General features: G+C 33.6%; 1 pseudogene across 1 annotated transcript in view; it reads right to left on the bottom strand.

Moving 5' to 3' along the window:
* LOC306652037 (spindlin-1-like) overlaps positions 1 to 19,363 on the bottom strand; it is a 38,955-nt pseudogene extending 19,592 nt beyond the window's left edge. The window contains exon 1 of the transcript in view: positions 19,262 to 19,363. The product of the transcript in view is annotated as a spindlin-1-like (transcript). The remainder of the gene's footprint in view (positions 1 to 19,261) is intronic.
* Between the last annotated feature and the right edge of the window lie 2,050 nt (positions 19,364 to 21,413).

The following is a 21,413-nucleotide window of genomic DNA, read 5'->3' as shown; positions in this document are numbered from 1 at the left end:
ACATAAAATTACTGTTTTCTGAGTTATAACACATGGACCAAATATGTGGATAAGTTTGGTTTTGGTTAATGCACACTGTAGTGTTCAGAAATGTACAGTGTTTTCTCTGCTTTTCTTTTTGCATTCACAACAAACCCTGAGATTCAATCTTTTCAATTAGACATCATGCTCAACACTGAATTGTTAAGTAGGATCTAAGTGACTACAGAAGTTCCAGTCTATGATAAATTTTTCTGCACTCATAAAGACCTCACATTAAAGTTGAAGTACATTAGAATGGATTAAGGGAATGTCAATTCTGGTGAGAAAATCATCAGCAATATCTACTATGGCAATAGTTTGCTACCTCCTATTACCTGATGACAACAGAATTCCTTAATATAGGAGACAGATTCAGAAATAATTCTGTGCAAATGAAATGTTTATTTTTTTAAGGTAAAGAAGAATAGCATTTTGATATTTGAAACAACTGATTTGATCATTGGACTTTGATACTTTCTTGATGTTCAAAACAGTTTAACTGTTCAATCAGGACCATTTCTTAATTCTTCCACGTAAATATTTGTATGTTGCATTTGCATGAGATAGAACTTACAAATGTGCTACAGTGAATTAAATTTTGAAAATCACAGGTTATTTACTTTAGACATGGTTTTAAAATCTGCCATCATACTTCTACATGTTGGTACAGAATTTTTGGAAATAGTTTTATGCCTTAATTTATGTACATTGCTTAGTTATCAGCATTTATTTCAAGGTCAATCATTGTGTATACTATATGATTCTCTAGTCATCCACAAGAAACAGAAAGCAATCATAAACTAGTAGTTATATTAATGTAATGTAATTGACAACAATGTAATAAAATTACATTTAATTACTTTGACAATTTGGAGAAAAATAAATCTCTAAATTGTGGATGTTTGGATATTTCTGTATCGAACTTCATTAAGTAATAATAAAATTATATAAAAGAAAACTAAGAACTGTAGAACACAATAGTTTCTCAAAGCACCCAGAAAACCACTCTGGATGCAGGGACTCACACAAGGAATTTTATGAAGAAGAAGAGCGGAGTGTTTGTCCCAAGAGGAGGGAGTGAGAGGGGAAGGGGGCAGGAGGGGGAGGGAAGGGGAGGAGAAGTGGAGGATGAGGGAAAGGGTTCAAATGGTGGAGAAGCTATCCTTAAGTAGTGGAAGTTCTCAGGCTAACAATCTAGAAATGTAGTGAGTTATCTCAATTGATTATTCACAGTCAGTGACAATCTAGGTTGTAAAATAATGGGGGTTAGCAGAATCAGGGGAGAAATGGCTGCAGCCTTGCCAATGAACTGTCCCTTCAGTTTCAACACAAAAAAATAAGAAGATCATACATCAAAGGAAAACAGAAGTTTTCATGTATAAATTACCTCTCTGAGGGACAGAGAGAGAAAAAAAGAGAGAGTTTTTTGTTTTTTCACCCAACTATTTTACAGGTAGTATAAATTGTAACTTAGTCTTATCTGCAATGATCTAGGTCTGATTTATAGAGTTCAAGATTGACAAGACAGGGTAGGAATTGCTATGGCTCAGTCCTGACTTAAGGCTTTGAAGAGATATTATATAGTTATTCCCACAGTAAAGTGATCCACCTTTTATTTTATAGAGCACAGTGATGGATGTCACTTTGAGAAACTTGAATTGACATGTAGTAGCTCCAAACAGTGAGATAGACTTCAACTGTTTAAACAGCATCCACTGCTGATTGCCAAGGATAAATATGCTGGTTTTGAGTATGCCTTAATTATGTCATGGGGAAAAAAATAAATTTTCCTAGAATGTTTGAATAGTTAACTTCTTTTATTAAAAGAAACTTATCTTGCATTATTTGTAACACTGTTGCACAAAATGGAGTTGAGTTTTCTTTAATAAACAGATACATGAAGCAATGCTAATAGTTCTCAGAAACCTAGTTCATTTTTCTCTGAGATGTGAGAATTAATTGCTTTGTATTTGTCATCATGCATTTTTGCTTAGCCAGGAATGAGGTCATGTGTTTTGAATCTCTTCTAGATTGATTCCTCTCTTATGCCATATTCTGCTTCTTCTCTTGGTCTCTACCTAAGTTAATGGATTGTTAAATGCTATTTTTATACATTTGTGTTCTTGACCTTCTTCCCATAACTTGCTAACTTTCCCCTTGTGAATGATTACACTAAATTCTATTCAACTTGAATCCCTGGGATTGATTTTCAATGGTTTTCTACCATACACTTCAATTAAGCAGTAGCACCAGTGTGCAGCTATCTAATAATGATTGACAGCTTTCTTGGATGATGACTTTTCTCTTTTGGTCTGCTCCCTCCTGTGCTTCCAAAAGGCTTACTATTTAGGTAAAATTCACCAAAAACCTGAGTAGATTGGAATCCTGAGAATCTTACATAATTTTATTTTATGATCACTTAACTCCAATCAACAACCAAATTGTGACTATTATACTTTATGTACTCATACATTAACCTCTCCTTCTCATCACTGTATACAGACTTAATTTAAACTATGGTAGTATTCACCTCTAATTACCTTCCTACAACCAAATCACCCAATATGTAATTTGATCCATAGTAACTCCATGCAAATCCATTAATAGTTCTCCACAAAACCTACAATATAGTGAGGTCCTTAACATTGACCAGAGAACTCCATAATTTCACATATGAAATTGTCAGTTTAAGCCCCCAAAATGGGTGGATATGAAGAAAATCCCTTATATCAGCAATATGAAATTAAATTTAGTTCCCTGAACTCATAATTCTGTTTCGTACCCCAATGAAATTACACATGCAATTTTCTGTATCTAAAATGTCCCTCTATTCTTTTCTCATTTAAATAATCCACACCCATCCTTAATACCCATCCTTGTGCTTTTTCTCTTGAGGGAAAGTGTACACCTACTCTTGTACCTGAAATTTTGTGAGAATCGTTACACATATTCATTTGTAAACTTCTCAAAGGTCTAAATGGATCATATTAATGCATGTAGGCAGAAATTTTAACTTTTACAATATATTATTTCATTGGCACAGTAGCACATACTTGTAATTCAAATGGTTCAGGAGGCTGAGGCAGGAGGATCAACAGTTTAAAGCTAGCCTCAGCAACTTAGTGAGACCCTAAGTAATGTAGCTCGACCCTATCTCAAAATTAAAAGATGTCCTAGAAATATGGCTCAGTGATTAAGCATCCCTGGTTTCAATCACCAATATCTCTACAAAAATATATGTGTGTGTATGCGTGTGTGTGTGTGTGTAAATTTATATTATATATAGTATATAAATATAATTTTTTAAAATTTATTTACTGATGAAATTGGTATTTAAATGTTAAGAATCTTTTGTATATTCATACCAGTTTTGTAAAAAACAGTGACATTTTAATGTATGAATTCAAAAGTAAATGTCTTAAATCACATTTCAGGGAGAATAAAAAGGAATTACACGACTGATAAATGATATTTCAGCAGATATCAAAATGAGTCCATGGGATGAATGATTGATGGAGAGGGGTCATTTGGACACAAACATAAAGGGAAGATATAGTAAGAGAAATCTCAAATCATCTCTATTCTAGGTTTTTGTTTGAGCTAAATGATGATTCTGAAAGTATCTATGCAATCTTTCAAAAGAGATAAACAGGATTAAGAGAGTAATACTCTAACACTATGAAGAATGTTGGCCTGTAATGTCTCTGTATGCACCCTACTCTTTTTCTTCTGAGAAGAACTCCACAGTCTGGCGCTTTCTGTTCATGCAGGCCTACATAGTCACTGGACCTCTTCTCTTTGCTGCCTGGCCTTCCTTGTGTGCACTTTCAGTTTGTGTGACCTTAAACTGAATTCATATAAAATTTCATCCAATTTTTTTTCCAACATGAACTACTACTTGAAGTCCAAATGGAACCCCTATTAAACATCCGTTTGAATTTTGAAATATATACTGACTAAAACTGGGTTTTCTGATCATTTTGCCTCCAAAGCTGCTTCTCTGAAGTCTCTGTCACTGAAGTTCATAGCAACACTTATCTACCAATTGCAGGAGCCAACATTCTCCTTGAGGAAATCTTTTAGTATCGTATTTCTTTGACATAATATATGTATAGAGTCCATCAGCAAAATATGACTTCAAAACATGTTTAACCACTTTTTATTGTTGTGCCCAAGTCACTCAATCTCCCTCAATAATTATTGCAGTAAACAGAATTCTTTTATCTTTTTTATATAGAACTCATGGATTTTATTAATAGCAGAGTATTTATAGTAGAAATCCACTAAAACCAAACACAAATTGATTCCTCTAGAAAAAGTCATCCCAATTGTTCATATGACTCAGATTACAAGAAAAATAAAAAGTTCACAAAAGTTTACAAAATATTGATCTTCTGTGTTACATTAAGGTTCAGCTTCCTTTAGCCAACAGGGAATACTTACTGTTTTCTGAACATTGGCAACATTCTATCAGAAACTTGTATACTCATCTCCCTCTTCCTGGAAGACTTTTCTGTCTTGTATTTCCATGAGTTGCTTGCTTGCTTCCTATAATTATTTATTCCTATAATTATTAGTTCTCCAATAAATATTTTCCTTTCTACCCTTTTTAAAATCATAATGCCTGTACTGTATCAAATATTTTTCTGTAGCCCCCTACCACATATATTTCAACATATTTATTTCATATGATTTTTTGGGTTTCTAATTTATGCTTCGTGGAGGCATTGAAATATTTTGGTTTTGCTTCACTATTTTATTGCCTTTACATACACCAGACACAAAATTTCAATGATTATTTGTTTGCTTGTTTGTGTGAATAAATAAGAGTTTGAACCATGCAAATTCCTTACTTTCAGTGATTGATCAGGTTTGGGTACCTTTGACAGCACCTATGGAAACACATATTGTTTAGTGACCCAAAACCTAGGACCATGATTTTTCTCAAAAAAGCTGAAATTTCTTTTGCAGTAATTTAAATAGATAACTACAAGAATGTTGGCAGGGCTGGGGAGATAGCCCAGTTGGTAAAGTGCTTGCCTTGCAAGTACAGGGCCCTGGGTTCAAACACAAGCACCACAAAAAAAAAAAAAAAAAAAAAAAAAAAAAAAAAGGAATGTTGGCAGTTTTTTTGAAATAAAAAAGTAGGAATATAATGAATAAAATTATATAAAGAGGGCAAATACAGGTGACATGGGAAAACACAATGGATAGAAGAAAAAGGGCTTGTTTGAAGACAAAGTGATATTCTAATGAGGAGGTAGAATAAAACTGATGGACAACAGCAAGTCTCTAAAGATGTCATATCAATTCCAGATTCTGTTCTCAACCTTCTATTTGAGAAAACATTAATCCGTTTATGTTTTCCACAATTACAGAGATGTACATTTCAAACTGACTCAGCTGAAAACAACTTATAATTTCTAATTTTAGAAAATCACCTTGATTCTGCTTTCCAATTTCTCTTTCCAAACTGACTCTAACCTCAAATTTAATTATTTATTGTTCTTTGCGCAATGCTTCTTTGACAGTTACCTTAGATTTTGTAAAGATTGAAGGTATTTGGCATTTCACTTTTGTTCAGAAAACCACAGTTTTAGCTGTTGAAAAACAATTTGAACTTTTTGGTTCAAAGTCCCTAGGGATTTGGTTTTTACATTCCAAATATGGAACACTGGAATTTTAAGTGTGAGAATCAGCAGGCTTCACGAAGTCTGGCTTCCTAGAAATAGCTCACAACCTTATACTCTGAGAAACTACCACCTCCCTGAACAAGAGAGACAAGTCCTTATAGCTAGTAGAACAGAAAGTCACATTTCTCTCTCTCATTTCCAAAACATATTCTGCTCAGCTTATTTATTCTCAGAGATGCTTTTCATGTGACTTCAGGGAGCAGGTAGGGCACTAGGATGATCTCTTCTTTGAGTCAATCCTTTTGGAAGACCAGGAGAGAGGCTGCTTCTGCTTTCAGTTCTGCCAAAATTAGTGGGCAAGAAATCAAATATCCTAACTTATAGAGAATAAAGTTAATATTATTGTGCAAATAGGCCTGATTTATGGAGTGTGTGGGTCTTGTAATAGTGAGGTATGTGCTGCAAGATTCTTTGGTGTAACAGAATGTTCTCAATTCATAAGATATTGGAAAAACAGATGAAACATTTGTAGCATTTTCTGTGGTCTTACATAACATAGTTTGGTCATATAATTTAAAAATTTATTTCCCAATTTAATTAAATTTATAAGTAAATATAGAAATTAGTATAATTTTATAATTAATTATATAATTATATAATTTTTATTAATTATAAAAAATTAGGCCTTAATTATTAGGCACAGTAAGTCCTTGAAATTTGATCAATCTGATAAGTACAAATGTTTGCTAACTCATAAAAATTCATTTGGCATAACAAGATTTCATTGAATCATAATGATAGTTTATGTTATCAGTAAGATATGTTCTTGTCATTTTTATTTCCATACTTTTGTGAATAAGATTCTTAATTTTCTTCATTTTTTATTATTTATTAAATATTGTTTTTTCATGAGAAAGTAATAAAAGATAATTAGTATACATAAATATTTGTAACTGATTTTCCTGATGATTCCCTAAAATTATCCTTTAGCAAATTTATGCCACCCAGAAAAAGAAAGTTTGATGTAATTATGACATAACACCCTGAAATATACCAAAGTGAAACTAAGTAAAATCTAGTATCAGGTGATTAGTATCCCAAAATGAGGAGTCCCAGCAATTTATAATGGATACTAAGTTGTTTATTTCAGAGTGTAGATGTTAAATTATGTGAGTTTTACAAAAATAAACTGATATTGTCTGCTGTAAACCAAGATATCACAATCATATGATCACCATACAAATAAATCTAAAAAATTCATACTTGTTTTATTATACAATATGTATGTTATGTATGTACAGTTATACACTGGTATTTCATATTATTTATATAGTATACATAACGATATATAAAATTCATGAAAATGGGTATGTGTACGTATTTATATGTTTATCTGAATAATGAATGCTTTTTAAACTATTAGGTAAATACTAAATGGAAGGAAAAAAGCACTGGTACAATTCAATAGTAAGAATTCCTTTAAAATAGTTGCTTTTGTACAGTTCTCTATAGAATTGGATGAGTTGAGCAGTTTCACAACTTGCCCTTTCACAAAAGCAAATACCTTTTCTTCCTTCTTTTTTATGTTTCTAGGCAAATTTCATTGGTAGAAAGAACTCCCTTATAGACATCTAGAAGAAAAATATTCCATTAGATTATACTTGGTTTACTACTGATTTCTCTTTATAATTTATTCTATGTGATAAAAGTCTTTCATATACCTTCAGGTAAAATCAGGCACAAGTGGAAAAATGATTTCATTAACTAGAATCCTTGATGTCCCTAGTTTCTTTTTATAATTCAGATTATCAACTATTCTTTATGTAAAAGGGCTTCAAAAGTTTATTTATAATACTCTGTTTTAGTTTATTAATGTTACTTTTCACATATGAACTAGGACAATTTATAAAACTCTTGTTGTGATCTAAATGAAATAGCCTAGAAAGAACTTTCAATTCTTCTATTTATTTATACATTGGTCAAAGAAACTACAATAATATTAATAATCATAATGTTTTGATATTCTCATTTTTCTCCTGAAATGCAATTATTCAGTTCAACCAAACTCTTAAACCTCATTTATATATTTCCCCATGTATAGAACTAGAATGCTGGATGCATTTAAATATTTAAGTAACATAAGCAATTTATGTTTAAATGCTTACTTATACTATTCATATAAATTTAAGAGTTTTGGTTATTTTCACACCATTGAATTTCATAAAAATTTAGTATTTCTACAAATGAATGTGTTAATAATTTGCTTGATAATTTGTTGAATTTATATATTTTTATTTATGACTTCATTATAATATTGAGATTTCCAAATCAATGACATAAAATATCTTCAAATTTATTAAGACAATATATTTTTTCAAACAGAATTCATAGATGCTTAAACAGAGGTTTTGATATCTTTCATCACAAAAGTTTCTACATATTTGCTATTTTAACCTAAAATAAAGTAAATCTTTTTCATTTTTGTTGTTTACTAACTACTATAACTGGTATGAAAAACTGCAATTACTTTTTATATAATCATTTATCACACCTGATAAACTTTCTTAATTTTAAGTAGATTGTATATGTTCTATATTTTCTGTTATCCACATATAACAGGTAATTTTTAAAACCAAATCTTAATATTTTTTGTTTTGTTTTATTTTGTGGTACTGGATATCAAAACCAAGGCTCACTGGTGTTAGGCTGGCACTCTACCACAGATCAACACCTCCAGATCCATTTTAAAACTATTTTATTTTCTTCATTTCTATGTAAAATTTCCAATAAATCTTGAATAAAAGCAATGATAGCAGGATTTTTTCATTTTACAAAGTTCAAAGGGAAAATATTTAATATGCTCTTATCATAGAAATGTTTATTCTTAGTAATTTTGCAAATAACTTGTAAAATTAAAATATTTCCTTCTACATCAAGTTTGAAAGTTTTTTTAAATTATATTAAAATATTGAATTGTATTAATCTTTTTCAATATGTGATTTTGATTATATTTTGAATGATTTCAGTACAGTAAAAATATCAATCGATTTTCAAGTATTAAATCAAGCTTACATTTCTGAATACATACACCTTGGTTGAGAAATATGTATGCATACACACCTGTTTCAGTGGAGCTGTTTTAATCTACTTCATTTATAAATTTTCATCTCTATTCATGAGAAAAACTGGTGAAACTTTTGTACAAAAAGTAAAACTATAATCATCAACAGTAAAGAGTCTACCAGCAGAATGGAGAAAATATCTTACACTATTCATATAACAGGAGATTAATATCCAGAATACATGAGAAAGCCAAACAACAGCAAAATACAATCATCTAATTAAAAATAAGCAAGTAATCTGAATAGATATTTCTCCAGATAATATATATAAAGATGCCAATAAATATATGAATAAATGGTTAATATTGATAATCATCAGGGAAAAAAATCCAAATTTTGACATATCTCAACACATAGTGGCTATTATGAAAAAAGTGAAGAAAGAAAATGCTTTTGCAAGGATGGAGAGCAAGGGGAACTCATACCCTGCTGGTAGAAATGTGAATAAATGTAGCTATATAAAAAAGAGTATGCAAGTTTCTGAAAAAGCTAAAATCAGTTCTTTGTTTGTTTCTTCTGGGGCTCATTCATAGTGTTTTTCATTCTTGTTACTCTTAAAACTGTTTAGTCAAAGCGGCCCAGCTCACTCTGACAGGAAGTGCCTTTCTAGGCTAGCTTCTCGGAGCAGACCGCCCAGTGAGAGCCTTTCTACACAGAGGTAGCCACAAGTCCCCAAGCCAGCGGAGACCTCCAACCCACAAGCAGCCTCTGGGACAGGGCAGGGAAGCCAGAGACCTCTCTAGGAGGTCCTACCGCCGCTCCAGCCACAGGCTTTTTCCAAGGGGCGGGGCGATCCAAGATGGCGGAGTAGAGGGCGACTGCATCTCCAGTCACTCCAGAACCCAGGATTCAAGAAAGGGAGGCATTGATACACTCGGACTAGAATAGAACCACGGGGTGAGGCTCCCCCACCAGGTGAAGAACAGCTGGGCGGCAGGCCCGGATTTGCGCAGCTTATTAGAGTAGGGCAGGGCACCTAGAGTCTTCTCCAGGCAGCCCTGGGCACTCCAGCAGTGGGCTCCTCCCTCACGGCCAGCTTCTCCGAGCAGGCTGCCCAGTGAGAGCCTTTCCACACAGAGCCAGCTCCAAGTGCTGGAACAAGTAGAAGGCTAGGGACAGCTTTCTTCGGAAGCACTGCATTTTCAAGTTACTCCAAGACTGCAGGCTACTGAAGGTTGGGAAGTGATACACTGGAAATCTACAGGGACACTATAAGCAAATAGAGGAAATCTGCAATATCTCAGAGTCCCACTGACATCTGACCAATATGAGAAAACAAGGGAAGAAAATGTCCCAAACAAACCTAGATAATTAATCAATAAAACCCAATGACAGCACAGCAGAAGAAATGTCAGAAAGGGAGTTCAGAATGTACATAATTAAAACAATCAGGGAAGCAAACGAGGAGATGAAAGATCAAATGCAGGCATTAAATGATTGCACCAATCAACAGTGAAAAGGGCAAATATGGGAAGCAAGAGATCATTTCAATAAAGAGTTGAGATACTGAAAAAAAAAAAAAAACAAACAAACAAACAGAAATCCTTGAAATGAAGGAAAAAATAAACCAAGTTAAAAACTCCATAGAAAGCAAAACCAATGGGATAGAACACCTGGAAGACAGAACATCAGATTTTGAAGAAAAAATATTTAATCTTGAAAACAAAGTTGAACAAACAGAAAAGACGGTAAGAAATCATGAACAGAATCTACAAGAACTATGGGATATCATGAAAAGGCCAAATTTAAGAATTATTGGGATTGAGGAAGGCTTAGAGAAACAAACCAAAGGAATGAACAATCTATTCAATGAAATAATATCATAAAATTTCCCAAATCTGAAGAATGAAATGGAAAACCAAGTACAAGAGGCTTATAGGACTCCAAATATACAATATTTCAACAGAACCACACCAAGGCACATTATTATGAAAATACCTAACATACAAAATAAAGACAGAATTTTAAAGGCTGCAAGAGAAAAGAATCAAATTACATTCAGGGATAAACCAATAAGAACATCAACAGAGTTTTCAATCCAGATCCTAAAAGCTAGAAGGGGATGGAACAACATTTAACAATCCATGAAAGAAAATGGATGCCAACCAAGAATCTTATACCCAGCAAAACTCACATTCAGATTTGACGATGAAATAAGATTGTTCCATGATAAACAGAAGCTAAAGGAATTTACAAAAAGAAAGCCGGCATTACAGAACATTCTCAGCAAAATATTCCTTGAGGAACAGATGAAAAACAATCATGCAAATCAGCAATGGGAGGAACTAACCTAAAGGAATAGCCAAATAAAGGAGAAACCAAATCATGTCAAAAAAACAAAAATGAATCAAATGACTGGGAATACAAATCATATCTCAATAATAACCCTGAATGTTAATGGCCTGAACTCATCAATCAAAAGACATAGACTGGCAGATTGGAGTAAAAAGAAAAATCCAACAATATGCTGCCTGCAAGAGACTCATCTCATTGAAAGAGACTAAAGGTGAAAGGATATGAAAAAACATACCATGCACACAAACACAGCATAAAAGCTGGAGTATCCATCCTTATTTCCGATAATGTGGACATCAAGCCAAAACTAGTCAGAAGGGATAAAGAAGGACATTACATAATGCTCAAGGGAAGCATAAATCAGCAAGCCATAACAATCATAAATATCTATGCCCCAAACATTGACTCATCCATGTACATCAAACAAATCCTTCTCAATTTCAGAAATCAAATAGACCACAACAGAATAATACTAGGCAATTTTAACATCCTTTCTCACCGCTGGATAGATCATCCAAACAAAAATTTAATAAAGAAACCATAGATCTCAATAACACAATTTACAATTTAGACTTAACCGACTTATATTGAATATACCATCCGACAAAGAACGAATACACTTTCTTCTCAGCAGCACATGGATCCTTCTCTAAAATAGACCATGTATTATGCCAAAAAGCTACTGTTAGCAAATATAAGAAATTAGAGATACTACCTTGTACTCTATCAGATCATAATGGATTGAAATTAGAAATAAATGACAGAATAAAACACAGAAACTTCTCCAATACATGGAGATTAAATAATACACTTTTATATGATGACTGGATAACAGAAGACATCAGGAGGGAAATTAAAAAATTCTTAGAAGTAAGCAAGAACAATGACACATAATATCAAAACCTCTGGGACAATATGAAAGCAGAACTTAGAGGAAGATTTATTTCATGGGGCACATTCAACAAAAGAAGTAGAAATGAACAAATAAATGACATAACACTACAGCTCAAAACCCTAGAAAAAGAAGAGCTGACCAACAACGAAAGTAGTAGAAGACAGGAAATAGTTAAATTCAGAGCCGAAATCAACAAAATTGAAAGAAAAGAAACAATCGGAAAAATTACCAAAATAAATATTTGGTTCTTTGAAAAAATAAACCAAACTGATAAACCCTTAGCCACAATAACAAAGAGAAAGAGAGAGAAAACTCAAATTACTAAAATTTGAAATGAACAAGGAAATATCACAACAGACACGAGTGAAATAGAAAACATAATTAGAAGCTACTTTGAAAATCTATACTCCAACAAAACAGAAAACCTCGAAGACATCAAAAAGTTTCTAGAGACATATTAATTACCTAAACTGAACGAGGAGGACATACACAACTTAAATAATTCAATTTCAAGCAATGAAATAGAAGAGGTCATCAAAAGCCTACCAACAAAGAAAAGTCCAGGACCAGATGGGTTCTCAGCCAAGTTCTACAAAACCTTTAAAGAAGAGCTCACTCCAATACTTCTCAAAGTATTCCATAAAATAGAAGAGGAGGGAACCCTCCCAAACTCATTCTATGAAGTCAATATCACACTGATACCTAAACCAGACAGAGACACATCTAGGAAAGAGAATTTCAGACCAATATTCTTAATGAACAAAATTCTTAATGACGCAAAAATTCTCAACACAATTTTAGCAAATCGCATACAAAAATATATTAAAAAGAGAGTGCACCACGATCAAGTGGGTTTTATCCCAGGGATGCAAGATTGGTTCAACATCCGGAAATCAATAAATGTCATTTACCATATCAACAGATGAAAAGTTAAGAATCACATGACTATTTCAACAGATGCAGAAAAAGCATTCGATAAAATACAGCATCCCTTCAGGCTCAAAACACTAGAAAAAATCGGGATAGTGGGAACATTTCTTAACATTGTAAAGGCCATCTATGCTAAGCCCATGGCCAATATCATTCTAAATGGCGAAAAACTGAAAGCCTTCCCCCTAAAACTGGAACAAGGCAGGGATGCCCTCTTTCACCACTTCTATTCAACATTGAGACTCTAGCCAGAACAATTAGACAAACCAAAGAAGTTAAAGGGATAAGAATAGGAAAAGAAGAACTCAAACTATCCCTGTTCACTGATGACATGATTGTATATTTAGAAGAACCTGGAAATTCCACCAGAAAACTCTTAGAACTCATAAGTGAATTCAGTAATATCTGAATATTACTGAAGAATATCTTTGCCACTCCTTCTTCAGATAGAGTGCTAATTTCCAGAATATATAAAGAACTCAAAAAACTCTACACCAAGAATACAAATAATCCAATCAACAAATGAACTAAGCAAATGAACAGACGCTTCACAGAAGATGTACAAACAATTAACAGACATATGAAAAAATGTTCAACATCTCTAGTAATAAGAGAAATGCAAATCAAAACCACCCTAAGATTCCATCTCACCCCAATTAGAATGGCGATTATCAAGAATATGAGCAACAACAGGTGTTGGCGAGGATGTGGGGAGAAAGGTACACTCATACATTGCTGGTGGGGCTGCAAATTAGTGCAGCCACTCTGGAAAGCAGTGTGGAGATTCCTTAGAAAACTTGGAATGGACCCTCCATTTGACCCAGCTATCCCAATCCTTGGCCTATACTCAAAGGACTTAAAATCAGCATACTACAGAAATACAGCCACATCAGTATTCATAGCTGCTCAATTCACCATAGCCAGATTGTGGAACCAACCTACATGTCCTTCAGTTGATGAATGGATAAAGAGACTGTGGCAAATATATACAATGAAATACAATCTGCCATGAAGAATGATAAAATTATGGCATTTGTAGGCAAATGGATGAAATTAGAGAATATAATGCTAAGTGAGATAAGCCAATCTCAAAAAACTAATGGATGAATGATCTCGCTGATAAGCAGATGAGGACATATAATGGGGGGTAGGATGGGTTAGTGTTAGTGTTAGGGTTAGGGATAAGGAGGGTGGTAAGAATGGAGGAAGGAAGACTGTATAGAGGGAAAAGAGGAGTGGGAGGGGTAGGGGAAGGGATAAGAAAATAACAGAATGAATCTAACAACATTGTCCTATGTAAATTTATGAGTTTAATAAAAAATAAAAAATAAATAAAAATAAATAAAAAAGAAAAAAAGAAATATTAAAATTTAAAAAAAAAACTGTTTAGTCTAAGTTGCTCATTTTTCCTATAAGTTTGCCTCTGAGAATTCTTTGATAGCAGTCTTGATATAGTGCCATTGCCGGACATAATTTAAAAAGAAATGTGATTCTCTCAAGAACTGTGGCTATAATGACTCCATATTTACAAATTTCATGGTCTTCTTAAAGATTTTTGAAATATGTTGAAAGTTAGAAACTGCTTAAAATGCTGTGTCATGGTCAAGATATGATTATCATTTCCAGGGAAATTCATTTTCTCCTTTAATATATACAGCTTGTGAAAGACATGTTTCATTGAGTTCTTCTTCTGTAGTATCAACAAAATGTTTCTAGTTATAAGTCTGCTTTTTTTCTCTTGACCATAACCCATTGTTTTCACTGGGGAAACTCATGTATTTACACATGCAACTTTTGGATAACTTTCATGTATTTCCCTCCTCATTTTGTTTTCTATTTGTATAATTCAGCTCATTCATTCATTGCTTCCTTATTTCTCTGTTCCTTTCTCTAATTCCACTTTCCCCCCTTCATATGACTTTTATTATTCGATTGTTTTTCTTCAATGGACATTTTCCCTATAGTAGACCAGTGAGTACATTATAAAAAATTTCCACAGAGTCCTTTTTATTTTATTCCATCAGTGCCAAGGGAATTCAATTGTGCTTATCCAATTGCTATTTTATGCTCTCTTAGGGACTCCTGTAACTACTCTGATTCTTCACATGCCACAGGTCAGTGCTTTATGATTTTTCATTCAAAAATTCATATTATAAATTATAGATTTTTCTGATTTGTTAGATTTTTCACTTCTCTTTTTTATTTCAAATGAGGGATAAATTTTCAGCAATCCTGATCCCAATTCTAATGGCCTTGCTCTGTAAGGTCCACAAAGCACCTTTTGTTAGTTTTGCATGTGTACTAGGTACCAATCCCTTGGCCATTCACTCAGTCACAAAGGTTTCCCTGCTTTTCACCATCTGATGTGATTTTCTTTCCCACTTGTATCAACTGTGGATTTTGTTATCCTAAGTTGGTCTTTACTTTTAAAAAATTCTTATCATTTAATCATTTCTGGAAATTATACTGGCAGAAAGGTCTGTCTAAATAGCTATTTGACTTTTCATGCTACAACACTTCATTTATGAATTTTGAAGGGCTTCAACTTGAAAATATTGATAACTTTTTTAAAAATACATAATACAATTAATGATAGCCAAATTATGGAACCAACATAGGCATCTGTCAACTCATGAATTGCAAAGCAAATGTGGATTAAAACAATAGATTTTTTTTTGTTTTTATTAATATGTTATAGTTATACACGATGGTAGGGTTCATTCTGGAATATTCACAAATGCCATATAACTTACTCCATTTCAATTCCCAGTACTTCTCCTTTCCCTCTCCTCCTCATTCATGCTTATCCCTTTCTTCTATTCTTTTTATTTATGTATTACTATTATTGGTGCATTATAATTATATGTAAAAGTGGAATACATTATGGTCTCTTCATACATGCATATAATATAATTTTATTCTGAAGTTCCTTCCATATATTAAGATTTAGAAGGTACTGGGATCTATAAATTTGAGTCTACTGGAGAGTAACTTAGTATGAAAATATATGTAAATAATAATCAGATAACTATTAGCTTCTACTCATTGAAGGATCGGGCTAAGAAATGTGACACGTATATTTTCTCATTTTTCATGTTTTAACATCATCATAAATAACACATTAATATTCCTATATTACAGAAAAGAAATGGAGAAATAGAAGAAAAGGAATTTACTCAAAAACAGTGCAAATGTTCATACAAAATATATTGTCAGATATTATATCTATTGTAATAAATAAATCACACCATGTGCATGAAAAATAGCTAATTGTATGTACATGTTAAAGAATATGTGATTGCTTAGACTGTAAATTCTGATCATTAATTAGAAGTTTTGTTATATCTTCTATGACTACAAATGAACAAAATATAAATGTCCATATGTTATAAATATATGTATTATTATAATTCACCTGATATTTTCATTTTTTATATTGAGTTTTTATAATTCAGAAAATAATATTCAACATTTCAGTCTTACTCTGTCATTGAACAAAATATCATGATCTTTGTATTTTAACTTACAACTAGTATATTTTCTATAAGTAATTTTCATGAAACCCATCATGGACACTCAATAAATATAAATGTGCAAATATGTACTTAAGTTATTTGAGGGAAAATAAATCCCTAAGAGTTTAACAATGTTATGTGTTCTGTCATTTTCATTGTTTTTATTAACTGTAACACTGAAATTCTAATCTATTGATAGTAACTGTCCTTTCTACAGTGAAAGAGAAAATAAGTTTCTGGTAGTTCAATATTTTTCTTCCTTATAGAGATCTGAAAATTATAAATTGTTGGAGATCATGATGACAAAGCCAAAAAATGGGGGATACAGAAAAAATAACTGGAAACTGTTAACACAGAAGAGGATGACACAGAATTCAATCTTACTTTGATGAACATGGGAGTTTCAGGAAAACCCTGCCTCTCTCTCTGTTACCTTGTCAATTATAATTTTCTTTTCTTTTCCAGTTTGATATTCTCTTACTTACCTTTTTATAGAGTGGATCTACATTATAGAAAAATGTATTCTAGGAAAGGAAAACTATAATATTTTATGCTCCTTAAAGACATAAGAAAGGTTCCTAGGGTAAGAGTGAAAAAGGACAGAATGGAATATATTAATATATGGTAACACACACACACACACACACACACCCACGTATCATATGCAGTATTTTTGTATATCCAAGTAGATAAGAACACAGAATTAAAAATAAGCAAAAATCTGGGATCAATTCTCTATCTGCTAGGTGATGAGCATCATTAATTCAATAATTTAAATTTAATCAGCTTCAATTTCCTCTACTTTAAAAGGAAGATTAATTTCCTATACAAACTTCTAAAAGTTACCACAATTGATTCTTTTTCTTTGGCATTCTATAAATGTTTATTTTATGTGGAGGAAATGACTCAAATTTATCTTTTTTTTCAAATTTAAGTTTATTTATATTTCTTCTTTTAGTTATACATAATATTAGACATAAAAATACGAAGAAGAAGTAGGTGTTATTCTAAATAAGATCCCAGTATTCTGTTCTCTTCTGTTAGTTACTTCATGTTTTTATAACAAATGCCTATGAAAAGATAATTAAATTATAAAGACAAAAATTTTATTTTGGCTCATAGTCCTGGAAGTTTCAGTTTATGGTCGTTCCATTGCTTTGAGGCCTGTGGTGAGGCAGCATCTCATGACAGGGAGGTTGGGGATATATATTAGAGTGAAACTGTTCATCTCAGGGCTGATAAGTAAAAAGGAGAAAGAAAGAGACCAGGGTCTATATTCCACTTCACGGTCACACCTCCATTGACCCAAAGTTCTGTTATGTGAACCCACTTCTTGTTTCCTCACCTCAAATAGTGCTAAGATGGGGACCTTGCCTTCAACATGTGATCACTTGGGGTACAAAACACATCTAAGCTATAGCATCCTCTCTTTCTCTTCCCCTACACTCTACCTCCCAGAATAAAACCCATTTCTATCTACACAGAATACAATATATGCCAGTAAAGCTATGTGCATATTTTATTTAACTCATTCAATTATGTATATATTTCAATATTGTTGCTCCAGCAAAATTTTCAGGTTCCCAAAATATAATTAATCAATATAAATGACTTTATATCGCTTTCTTACATAAAGAGAATTGTATGACACCACTTTATAAATAATGTGTAATGTAAATTAATTCATAGTATATAACTTAAAAAAAGTGTGAAAATGAATTAATTTGCCACTTAATACAAAAGCATTATGGTAATTTATATCTATCTCATAATTTAAGACTAAAGAAGATAACCTCTGTAGTGAAGAGTTTTTATCTTCATGATTTTCATATTTGGTGATTCATAATGATTTCAGGTTTCTGACTTAAATTTTTTTAGTGTCTTTTGTTCAAAGGAGGCACTTGAGTGATCCATACATGTCTGGTTAGTACGCCTGTGTGGGAAGGCAAAGAACAGTATGCAAGTGTGGTTTTGTACTCAAAGACAAGTTTTACAAGGACAGGAATTCTTATGTATCCTCTTATCTGATGAAGCCCCTCCACTGTAACTATAACACATAGTATTTAATAAATATTTGTTCAGTTATGTTAAAATTATTTGTATCAACAAATTTTAAGTCTACTTTTTATGTGAACCAAATATATATTCCTATATTCCTATATAGTCCAATTTTTTTTGTACCAGAAATAGTGAAAATCAGTTTAAGATATCTACCTCCTATATGTTGCACTTCAGTTCTATATTATATATCGCATCAACATAATAGAAATGCAGTAATATAAATTTTAACTATCCCCAATTTTTGTTTCTTAGCTCAGACAAAATCCTTAATAAAGAATTTGCACTCATATTCCTTCAATATTTTCAATGAAACACCATGAAAAATCCACATTTTGCTTTTCAAAAAAAAAAAAAAAGTTGATGTGCACAGCAGGCTGTACCTACCACTCAGGGCATGCCAGCATATGGGCCACTATATATGCAAAGAAAAATTGTCTCATTTCTGTAACAACAGATGGATCCATGGTTGCTCACATTTCTTAAGGCTTAGGATCTCAGGCAATACAAAATGTTTTCTTCCTTTCTTTTTAAAAGAGAGAAAAATTTGCTCGTTTTTATAAATGGTACCCTCTAACATTTGATTTATATGGAATTTTTTACTTTTAACTACAAAAGAAAAACACTAGAATATATGAGTTAAATAGCTAGCTGGCAAAACTAATTTATAGCTTACTTTGATTTTTTTTGATACAATGCAAATGGGTTTTTATATTAATGGCTTATTTACAATAATCTTCTTTCTTAAGCTTGCCCTGTTAACACAAAAGCACAATTAATAAAAATGTTTACCATAAGAATGACACACAGGACGCACTTCCGGTCGCGCGCGGAGCAAGCCGCTGTGGAGCTGCAGCCCTTCTCTGAGAGAGATACCAGGTGAATGGCAGCCATGCTCCTGACAGCCTGGCCCCAGGGCCTGAGCCATGGAATTGGCCCTAGGGCAGCAGGAACCTGTTATTTCAGAAGTCGGTGACCTTTGAGGATGTGGCTGTGTACTTCACCCAGACGGAATGGGATGGCCTGTCCCCTGCACAGAGGGCCCTGTACAGGGATGTGATGCTGGAGAATTATGGGAATGTGGCCTCCCTGGGGTTTTCGCTTCTCAAACCTGCTATGATCTCTCGATTGGAAGGAGGAGTAGGTCTTGATATCCAGACCGGCAGTAACTTGTCTGAAGAAATGTGTGAAGAAAAAGTTAGTACATTATTTGAATTTCAGAAGAACTTTTCCCAGGAAACAGATTTTTCAGAAGCCTTTATGCTTGAGCAACAACAGAAAGTCCACTCAGTAGGAAGTATGAAGGAGGAAAACAGCAGTGCCACTGATGGAACAGTGGAAAATGAGACAGGTCCTATGGAGGAGTGTCTCTATAGTCAGAGTTCAGGCTTGTTTCAATATCACACCATCTCCACTGGAGAGCAACACCCTTGTTCTACAGGACAAGAGAAAGTCTTCAGTTTTGACACAAAACTTGTTAAGCATGAAATAATTAATCCTCGTGAAAGACTTTTGAAATGTGAAGAATTAGTGGAAACTAGTAAGTGTGATTCTCAACTTAATCAGCAACTGGAAAGCTATACTAGGGAGAAGCCTTATGAGTGTACAGATTGTGGCAAAGCCTTCAGTGTTAATGCAAAATTAATTTGGCATCAAAGACTTCATAGTGGGGACAAACCCTTCAAATGTGTGAAGTGTGGGAAATGCTTCAGCTACAGTTCACATTATATCACACACCAGACGATCCACAGTGGAGAGAAACCCTATCAATGCAAGGTGTGTGGGAAAGCCTTCAGTGTTAATGGGAGTCTAAGTAGGCACCAGAGGATCCATTCAGGAGAGAAGCCCTATCAGTGCCAGGAGTGTGGAAATGGCTTCAGCTGTAGTTCTGCATATATCACACATCAGAGAGTCCACACTGGGGAGAAACCTTATCAGTGTAATGACTGTGGAAAGGCTTTCAATGTTAATGCAAAATTAATTCAACATCAGAGAATTCACACTGGAGAGAAACCTTATGAATGTGGTGAGTGTGGGAAAAGCTTCAGGTGCAGCTCCCAGCTTAGGCAGCATCACAGTGTCCATACTGGAGAGAAGCCCTTTCAGTGTAAAGAGTGTGGGAAAGCCTTCAATAATAATGCAAAACTCATTCAGCATCAAAGAATACACACGGGTGAGAAGCCCTATGAGTGCAATGAATGTGGAAAAGCCTTTAGTGTCAAAGGGAAGTTAATTCAGCACCAGAGAATCCACACTGGTGAGAAGCCCTATGAATGTAATGAATGTGGGAAAGCCTTCAGGTGTAACTCCCAACTTCGGCAGCATCTGAGAATCCACACTGGGGAGAAACCTTATGAGTGTAATGAGTGTGGAAAGGCCTTCAATGTCAATGCAAAACTTGTGCAGCATCAGAGAATTCACACTGGGGAGAAACCCTTTGAATGTAATGAATGTGGGAAATGCTTTACCTCTAAAAGAAACCTACTTGATCATCATCAAATCCATACTGGAGAAAAGCCCTATCAATGTAAGGAGTGTGGAAAAGCTTTCTGCATCAATGCCAAGTTAACTAGGCATCGACGAATACATACTGGGGAGAAACCTTTTAAATGTATGGAATGTGAGAAAGCATTCAGCTGTAGTTCTGACTATATTGTCCACCAGAGAATCCATACTGGAGAGAAACCCTTTCAGTGCAAGGAATGTGGAAAAGCCTTTCATGTTAATGCCCATCTAATTCGGCATCAGAGAAGCCACACTGGGGAGAAACCTTTCCGATGTGTGGAGTGTGGCAAAGGCTTCAGCTTTAGTTCTGACTGTATTATACACCAGACGGTCCACACTTGGAAGAAACCTTATGTGTGTAATGTGTGTGGGAAAGCCTTCAGATTTAGCTTCCAACTTAGTCAGCATCAGAGTGTCCATAGTGAAGCAAATTCCTAAT

The sequence above is a fragment of the Sciurus vulgaris genome, assembly GCF_902686455.1.
Source record: "Sciurus vulgaris genome assembly, chromosome: Y".
Taxonomy (NCBI): Eukaryota; Metazoa; Chordata; class Mammalia; order Rodentia; family Sciuridae; genus Sciurus; species Sciurus vulgaris.
The sequence above is the reverse complement of the archived record's forward strand: the minus strand, read 5'-3'. Positions and strand labels throughout refer to the sequence as shown.